Source organism: Acanthopagrus latus, chromosome 2 (assembly GCF_904848185.1).
Source record: "Acanthopagrus latus isolate v.2019 chromosome 2, fAcaLat1.1, whole genome shotgun sequence".
In the NCBI taxonomy this organism is placed as follows: Eukaryota; Metazoa; Chordata; class Actinopteri; order Spariformes; family Sparidae; genus Acanthopagrus; species Acanthopagrus latus.
The window spans coordinates 25,506,947-25,516,754 of record NC_051040.1 but is presented as its reverse complement, the minus strand read 5'-3'; the positions used below and the strand labels follow the sequence as shown (position 1 = coordinate 25,516,754).

Genomic DNA, 9,808 nt, shown 5'->3' with positions numbered 1-9,808 from the left:
ATATACGGAAGACGGCTTCGGAGGTGCAAAAATAAAGATATGGAGAGGCGAGCCGCTCATCTGGAGGGCTCATGCTCTGTAAACAGCAGCTTAATGAGCACGCGCATGGTCACAACACTGACTTCTAATTTGAGCAGCTCTAGTTTCGAGTGTTACCTGGGTATCTTTAGGGTCTCTGTGAAGGTATGCATGAGTCATACTCTTATCTCTCTGTCACACACACACTCTCACAGTGGGGGAACTCAGTGTGAGGCCCAATAATAACAGTGTGGTGCCTTCTCGTATCCATCCTTTATCTTTTTTTTCCCTGTCTGTCTTCCCCTGCACCATCAGCGCCTCCCTCTGAGCATCCTCAAGTTGTTTTTTATTTCGGTGTTTTTTTTCCTGTTGAGGAAAAGAGTGGGGAGTTTGATTGAGAAGTGTCACCTTTTCTGGGTTCCTTTTTTCTTTTTTTTCTTTTCTTTTCTTTCTTTTTTTTTTTTTTACAGTTAAAGGTTGCAAGAGAGAAGTAAAACAAGCCGGCATGAAGTTCCAGTCGAGTGTGCTTGTTAATACTTTCACCGGGTTCCAGTTGGACCTCCTGCCTGCTATCTCAACCTTTTCAAATGTCACCTGCTGCCTGTTAGGCAAAAACAAACCGCCTTACTGCAAGGGTGCATCTAAAATTAGTGATAACATATCCCTGTGAGCACACACAGACACACAGACACACACACACACGTATGCACACACCGAGGTTAATTACCGGCCACAGCCTAGAGGCAACACAACTGACTGTCATGTGTGTCTCTGATTCGCGTATTTAAATTTGGTGGTTTTGTGTGTGTGTGTGTGTGTGTGTGCGCACTGGCAGCTCCATCAGACTGCTTGGCTGAGGCGATGACCTCATAATCTCATCAGACCAACGCACACGGCGAGCCGCTGTTGTCACTGACTGGGTGCCAAAAGTGCTTTTTTAAACCCTTCATATCTACGCACACGCTGCGTGACGTCAGTGTGCAGTGTGTGCAGTGTCAGCTGTGCCCACCGGCCTGTTCTGTTTCCTCAGCATTGTGCCTCACGCACCTTATGTAAATGCACAACCAGCCAATGACAGGCTGGATCAGGGGTTTGTGACCTTTAATGCTGCACTCCTCCTAGTTCTGGTGACTTTGCTGCGATTAAAAAAAACAAAACATGTCTCTATTTCAACATAAGCGCTCCCAGATGTTTGCTTTTCAACAGAGAAGCCTCTTGTTCACTGGATCCTGATAGATAGTGGTGGTGACAAGTCGCAGTGCGGTGGTGACGCGGCAACATGCGGTTGTGCAAGTCGCTGTGTGGCTCTCCTGTGACCTTACTGAACTTTACAATGACAGCTCCACAGGAATGATCGCTTTGAAAACTTTTTATCATTTAACATCCGTAAAACACTAAATCCTGCTGCAGCTGTGTGTGTATATGAAATGACCCCACATGTGGCTCAAGCCAGCTGATGAACTGATCCCTCTGGATCCAGATTTTATCCTGCATCAGCGCTGCCACCCTTTGGGCATCTGTAGCCATTACAATACTACGGCTTAGTTTAAACAGTGTGTGTGTGTGTGTGTGTGTGTGTGTGTGTGTGTGTGTGTGTGTGTGTGTGTGTGTGTGTGAGAGAGAGAGAGAGAGAGAGAGAGAGAGAGAGAGTCAAACCTCTGCACAAGGGGAGTTTTCAAAGGGGTAAATCAGATTGTGATAGAATACATTCATCATAGCTTAACCCTCAAATATGATATATAAGAAAAGATATGATAATGTTATGACATTGAGGACACAGGTAAGGGCCCATGTCTCAAAAATAGTAAGACAGAACAGACGTAGATTCATATCAAAGACACAGATGAGCAGACAGCACCCACACACAAACAGGAGCAGGACCAGTGGCTCCACAGCCTGGATAAAAAACCTGACGGAGCTCACCTCGGGTTAGCCAGATAAGATGTTCTATTGTGTCGGAGCAGATGCACACTGACACTTACAGCATCTGGCTGGCACCACGCCATCCTCTACGTTAAAAAAGCAGCCTCATGCCATTATTGAAGGTCACATTAAGTCTCTGCATGTTGATTTTTCTGTAGGCAGGATACAGGGAGTACAGTATAAAGCTATCAACATAGTAACCAAACGCATGAAGGATTTATGAGCATGACTGTAGCCTTTGGAGACATCTTAGGACAAGTTCCCTGGATGTCTTTACTTTATCATCTTATAGATCATTAATGAGACAATGGCTGACATATTTCATCTCACTGCACACTTAAGGAAGAATTCAGCAAATACTACCCTGTTTACCATCTGCTGATACCCCCGAAAACCAGATTTTGGTTTATTCAATTTTCTGTCGTTTGAGTAACTGATTGGTTTACCAAGTCAAAAATTAACCTACAGAGGCCAAGACATCCTAACTTTTAGTCCTTGGTAAGCTTAAAAAGAAAAAAATGTAAATCCTGCATTTCCCATGATGCACCTGATCTTTTTATCAGGCCCTCCCGACCTGGTAAGTGCCTGTTTCTTTCAAACAGCATGGCCCGTTGTCATAACGTCCGATTCATATCATAAAACCCTGACAGCATCGTTGTGACATCATCAGGGTTATTCTCCCAGACATGACGATTCTCCCCTAGAGACAGTTAAACTGTAACATGGGTGCAGTTTCCCTTTAATTCATTGAGGCTTGCGAGTTGGCCTCCTGTAAACATTCTCACAAAGTTTGCTAATTCATGCATTGATTGGCTTAATTCTTTCGAGAAGCAAACTCATTTTCCAGAAGCTGCTCCTACGGTGGCCTCATAATTAGAGCAAAGTGGATTAGCCCATCCTCGACAGTGGAGTGGTGTGGTGCTGTAATTATTTGACTGGAGTGTAATCTCGTGTCAGTAAGAGGGTTTGTTTATGAGGTGAAAGGGATTTAGTGCACTTGAAAGCAATGAATATTTTGCTGTAGAGGAGGAGGAGGAGGAGACACTTTTAAAGTAGCTGGCAGGACAATCTCAGCTCAGTTTCTCTTACAAGCTCATTTCGAAGTGTTCGATCACATTGCACAGTCAGAGTTCCCTGATTTGCCGTAGGAATTACAGATGTTAAACTCCTCGTGTTTGTGAGCTCCTCTAGGTCCTCTCATCTTCGTTCATTTAAAAGTTATGAGAATTATATATATGTGAGAATTGTCGCTTGACTCCTCAGTTCAGCATTCTAGCGTCTTTTAGCTCGTTGTTTTTGCTCTTCTGGCCTCGTCAACTGAACTGTTTGGGTTTCACTCTTTCTGCTCGCACAGTTCAAACCCAGAGAAATCTGTTATTTTAGGGCTATGGTGCATTTGTTCTGGGGGGCTAACCCTAACCCCCCAACCCTACCCCCTAACCCCAACCCTAGCCCTGAGACATCTGTTACCTCAGCTACGAACATGGAAACAGCACTCAACAAAACAATCTCAGCGCCACGCTCCTGTTGGCTGGAGCTCACCACTCTGCTTCCCTGCATGATGTCGCCAAGGCTCAGGGAGAAATAAGCGAGCGGAGCTTGAGTTGGACTGTTCTGTGGTCCAGCCGTCTCCAAGGTCAGGACGGAACCATCAAGCTCGTCTATGGCTACTTCAGCTGTCGTGACTCCACTTGTGAAATCAGTAAAAGGGTCTCTCATGTGTCAGCAGTGGGATGCGCCACAGCTTCCTCCTTTTGTGGGAGAGAAAATATTTTGTCACCGTCAGCATGATTACACAATGATAGTTGTGTAGAAATGAGGACTGTAACTGGTATCCTGATGTCAAATTTGTTTTTAAAGCTCTGTCTGCTTAATGTGAAAATGCAACTCATGCTGTATTGAATTGACTGTGACCAGCCAGTTTAAATGCACCCTGTGTGACATGCTGGGAGCTTTATGCAGATTCTAGTGACCACAGGTATCAGGAAAGTGTCATATGAGGAGGGAGACGTCTTCTTGGCACAAATGTTTCATGAGTGCGGCAGCACTGGCCCTGCTGGTGAGCTGGAAAAGGTTTTGGCACTAAATTGTCGACATTCAGAGGTTTTACAGGAAGCTGTGGGGTGTTTACTTGGAAGTGTGTTCTCGGTCCTTGAATGTTGTTTTTGTGAGGAGCGTTGGATTAGGCCAAATGTGATGGCGTGATGGTGTTTTTTTCCAAAGTGGTTCACCATTTCCTCCTGTTTTCCCCAGGCAGCTGACAGAGCTTGTGTTCCTCTGAAGCATGTTTGGTGAGTGAGGTAATGACCATTTTAATACTTGTTGACTGTCGTGCCTCGCACACGGAGCCTGCCTCTCGATTCTGGAGGGTTTGCGTGCTAGAAAATGATTTCAGCCCATCAGTGGATGGCTCAGAACGTTTGTCTGGTCCAGGTGGGCCCACTTGGAGACCTCATGCTAGGGGGCTCGGCAGTGAGGTGGAGGCCTGGTAGAGAATGTTGGATCCCGGTCGGTTTATGGATCCACATGGTGGATGTGTATGGAGTTACACATGAATTTTATTTTTGTAGAAGTACAAACATTTAGATAGAAGTATTTATCTTTAGCATGTTTTCTATCGTCCACACAGGGACACAACTGCCCTCAATCTGCTTCACTTCAAAACCCCAGACTCTGTGTGCTTCATCTACACACTCCATCAGCCTGACAGTTAATTCGGTGTGCATCAGTTCCTGACTTGGTGTAATTATCTGATCGGATAATTAGAGTTCCTTCCAGCGCGACTGCTGCCTAGCCACCGTGGAAGGTTAGTCAGCTACTGCCTATCTGGCAGGAGTCGGCTAGCTAAGCCTATGTTAGTTGGCTTACTTGATAATTGCCAGTCACACATCAGAGGCTTCAGATCATTAACACAGTTTATTTAAAAGAACAAAAAAGGTAACCAAGTTGACCAGCTGTGGAGGAGCTTCCTCAGAGAACATGCTCTGGAAGTAAAAGTCCCATCCTTCCCCAGGGAGAGGTTAGCTGTGACTAACAATGTGCATTTTGGGAAAGAAACATCCAATAATCAACATTCAGATTCTGTCATGTGAGCTGCTTACAGCTGGTGAAAGCTAAAGATTACTCTGCTCGGGACATTTCAAAAAGACGACTGGCTCGATTGCAGATGAATTCAGCAGCCACAGCATGCAGGCTCTCTGAATCTGACACCGTTCATGTGCAGAGAACTTACGAAAAACCCTGAAGCCTTCAGAGCTCGAGTCCACCGCTGTTTGTCCACCGCCTGAAGGAGAGCCTCACCCGTCTCTTTAACTCCTTTTGTGTGGAATATATATAAAAAACAAAACACACACACACACACACACACACACACACACACACACACACACACACACACACACACACACTCATGATTCTGCTTGAAAATTCACACAGACCTGTTTTTGTTTTTCCTTTTTAACTGGAACACACGTTCTGTATTTTCTTTTTTTTTTTTGGGTGAAATGTTAACAAGCAGCTCCAAACCTATGAACCTCTGGGCTCGGCACTGATATCATGCTTCAGGACGCTGGCAGCCTTAAAGGCCACGGTTTCCTGCGTTGGCTTCACGCTCTCCAGCGTACAAAAGGTTCACCGGTTGACCCTTTAAAGTGGTTTGCACAGCAGCCACCGCTGTGCAAACCATCTGCTCTTACTTTCAGAGATCACACGGCGGGCTGTGTTTTGTTGTGGCAAAGCAGCTCCGCCTTCATCTCCTGCTTCAGTGCCTTGCTTGCGTGTTCGTGCTCACCTTTTGCTCCGTGTGAATGGCGGTGAGGTTTGGCTTCCTCTGCCTGCCTTGCGTCTGTGCAGGTCCACAAATTCCCTCGGTTCCCCTCTTTCATCGCTGCTGCTTTTAGCTTCTCCAAGGTCACAATTAAGGATTTAACTTTGTTCTAATTGCCTTGGACGTACAAAGAAACCTGATAAATAATGTATGTGGGAATGAAAGTACTCTATTTTTGTCTCGGGCAGGCTGGACTTGATTATTTACATACTGCTGCACCAACTCCCACTCACGAGACGCTTCTGTGACTGACAGGACGCGACAAGGCCTCCGGCTTTGACACCGCCATCGCCTGAGCAACAACGACGAGAGAGAGGCAGCGTGCGTCCATCCCTCCTCTGGCTCGGCCGCCTTTGGAACCAGGTAGAATAAATGATTCCCTGGCTAATTGAAATGTTAATTGAACGAGTGGTTGATTACAGAAACGCGAAGTTGCGCTGCAGCTCGGCGTTCGAGGGGAACGAAAGAGGATTTGTGTGCAGAATCTCAAGTCTATTTCTGTTTGTGAGTCTAGAGTGAAGGTGACAGTGCCTGGAGCTTCCCCGGCTCCGCTCTACCCAGGAAAAAAAACCCAAAAAGTTTTGTGAATATTTTAATTCTGTTGAGTCGGTTCTTCCCGCCGGTGTCTGTGAGCAATACACTGGTTTTTTTTTGTTTTTTTTTTTTTTAGCAGATGTTGGAATTTTAGTAACGCAGCGTTCTGAGAATTCATATTAATCCCTAATTGGCTCAAGGCTGAAGTCATAAATGAGATCATTAACACCTGTACATGTCGTGACAGAAAACTGTGAACAGAGTAAGAGCTGGCCTGAGGGAGCTGAGAAGTGAGTGTGAAACATGGACAGAATGGAACAACTGGCTTGGAGGTGATCGCAGGAAGCTGTGCAGTGCTGTCCATATCCACCAGATGGAGACAGTCTACTGATCATGGACTCAAAATCCCAGCAACCCTTAGTATAGTATACTAGAGTACTGGAGATGTATGAATCTGTGGTCCAAATGTAAAACAGACGCAGGGTTTGCTGTTCTAATGTCCGACCAGATGAAGTGAACCCGATTGGTTGGTGGAAACAGGGCGCTTCCGGTAAAGAGACAATTGCTGGTGTGTTTTCAGAAATCATCAGAGGCACCTGTAAGATACAGAAGACGTGGAAATACATCACAATTTACAAAATGATCTCTGAAGCGGACGCGTCTATTAAAAGCAGATGCTGAAATAATAAAGAAACTAACTGAATGGATCAAGTTGTGATACCAGTAATAATTTCACTCACTTCTCCTCAGGCTCCTTCCAGCTATGCCTGCTGTGATTTTGTAGTGTATCCATCGTGAAAAAAAGGGCAAATTATAGAGTCCACAGAAAACAGTCAGCAGGCATATAAAACAAAACCAAAACAACTTGATTGAAGCCTGTGTTGTTAATGTGTACCAGTGTTTCTGGAGTGCAATGCACTGCGGAAATGAAGGAGCCGCTCACAACTGGGGTCCTGGAACTGAATGAGCCTTTAAATCACCCACTACAAGTTGAATTATTACAGAGTACAACGGGTGCCAGCAGGACTTGGCCTGTGTGTCTTGTGGCAGCCTTTTCATTAAAAACGAGCTGAACTAACACTCAGACTTACACAAAGGATAAAAAACGTCTGTAGCTTTATGTTCCCAAGTGGGAGATGAGTCGAAACGATGTGATGGTGTGAAGTGATTTGTCTCCACAACACCAATAATACATTAAGCTCACACTCGTATTTGTTCTTATGAGGGCCCTCCGTGAAGTAACGTGTTCACCAGCCGCCCAGGACTTGCCAAAATGTCACCGCTTTGCAAAAATATCCTTCGTTTCAGGTCTGATGCTGCATCTCGAACAACTCAGAGCTTTAAAATGTCTGATCTCCTGTTTTAAAAGAAGTACAATGGAACGCCACCTGCCTCGACTTCATGAGGGAGCAGTTGCCTGTCGACGCACATGGCGCCCATGAGGAAGGAGCTGGATTTGTAGACTACAGCACTGAAGGCCTATTACGCTGGTGCTTGGAATATTTAGTTCCTCAGTATAAAAGTGGCATAAAATGAAATGCGTAATGGCGTCTGTTACCTCCTCTGTGTCCTTTATGTTTGCACGGAGGCGGCACTCCTGCAAGCTGACTTGTGTGCCAACTTGCAAAAGCAACGCCATTTTGTGACAGTCAGCTGAAGGGCTAAGGGTCAGATAAACCATAAAAGCTTGTCGTCTTGAATGTAAAGTTTAGAATAACAACATTTGGAGCTTGGATGGAGTTTTGGAGCCCTCAAATTTAGAATGAGCCCCACAACCCAAATGGACCGGTACCCGACCACCTAAACATGAGCGGGATGCAACACGGTGTGGTGTGTTGTTATTTGTAGACGAGTTTGACCAGCACCAAGTGTCGCTGTCCGTGGTGCCGAGCAGCGCTTCAGCACCACGGACAGCGACATGCTCCTATGGATCAGCTCATGTTTCCGAGCCCCTCACTGATCACTTCAACCACAGTTGTACCTCGCGGTTGTGCACCGCCACGCACCGTTCAGGTTGCCGTTCTTGAGGTATAGCACTGAATAGTGGGTCGGGACGTTCTTTGTGGCGCATTGTGACGTCACAGTGAAGTTGACCTTTGGCCTTTTGAATATAAAACGTCATCATTTGATCCTTTTCCTGAAATGCTGTCATAATCATGATGGGTATTGAATTAGTAGAAGTTATTTTGTGAAGTTGTTTTGTGAGATCACAGTGACTTTTACCACCAGACTTAAGTTAGTTCATCCTTCAGTCCAGGTGGCAGTTTGTGCCGAATCTGAAGAAATTCCCTCAAGGCGTTTCTTCAGCCACAAAAAGCTAGATTTTGACATACAGACGGATGGACATGAAAACAAAATGCACAGAGGCATAAAAAAAAGGCCATAAACAAAACCTGACATACACAGAGGAGGTGCTGTTCCATTGTTATGAATCATATTAACGACAGTCCTTTTATGCTCAGATTAGATGGAGCAGCTCAGCAGCCAAAACCAGGCAGCACAAACTCCAGTTTCTGGTCGCTCTCACGCAGAACAAGAGCGAACCAAAACACGTCTTATGATGATTGCGCTTATCTCGGCCTGCAGCCTTCCCTGTCCCCTTATAGAAGACTCTGAGCAGACTCAACAAAGAAAAGCAGGCTCCTATAATTGTCACTGTAATATCCATATCAATTTCTTTCACTGTGCATGATGGCTGTCTCTCCTGAGGGGGCCTCCTGCTGTGGCTGCAGAGAATAACAGTAATAGGAACACCAGCCTGATGATGCGTGACACAGTCAAAAATAACACTGTCGGCTGCTGGTATAGCGGGTCAGAGCACACTGATAATGACATTTTGTACGACTTCCTCATGTTCGCTGTCTTTACTGTTGCGTGCCGACCTATTTGATAGAGTCTTTTATATAAATGAATTAAAAGTAATCTTGTGGGGATCAGTGTCACACCGTCCCCCCCCAGAGAGGATAAGTAGTTCAGAGAGTCGACGCTTGACTGAATTCAATTAAAGGAATGTCTTTTTGAGGAAAAATTCATAAATTGCCCGCAGTGTTGAGTTAAACCAAATCCCGCTGCGAACGGGCTGTGTAAAAACAATATCAGCGTCGAAATGTATGAGTTTAAAAACCAAGGTCAGGTGTAAATTATTTTCACTTAACAGTATTTCTGTCATAATAAACCCACCAAAGGTGTTTTCAACTCAACAGATATGATAAAAAAAACCAAAAACTGTGCTTCGTGCATAACTAATTGGAATCAGATTGCACACATTTGTCCACACTGACTGCAGTTTTCCCCTTTTTTTAATAAGATTCCTAACTTTCATCACCAGCTAATGGACTAAAGATGGAAGTAGCTACGCGTGTAATGTAATGCAATTGGCTCGAGCACACACACACACACACACACACACACACACACACACACACACACACACACACACACACACACACACACTCACTCGGCCGTGCACCCTCACACAGATACGAGACCCACCTCTAGATTCCAAAA

General features: G+C 45.2%; 1 long non-coding RNA gene across 1 annotated transcript; it reads left to right on the top strand.

Annotated features, from left to right (window-relative positions):
• Window positions 1-5,454: 5,454 nt before the first annotated feature.
• On the top strand, window positions 5,455-6,994 carry LOC119013062. The gene is made up of 3 exons (XR_005072681.1): window positions 5,455-5,850; window positions 5,956-6,130; window positions 6,549-6,994. It is a non-coding gene; the product is annotated as an uncharacterized LOC119013062 (long non-coding RNA).
• The last annotated feature ends 2,814 nt before the right edge of the window (window positions 6,995-9,808 follow it).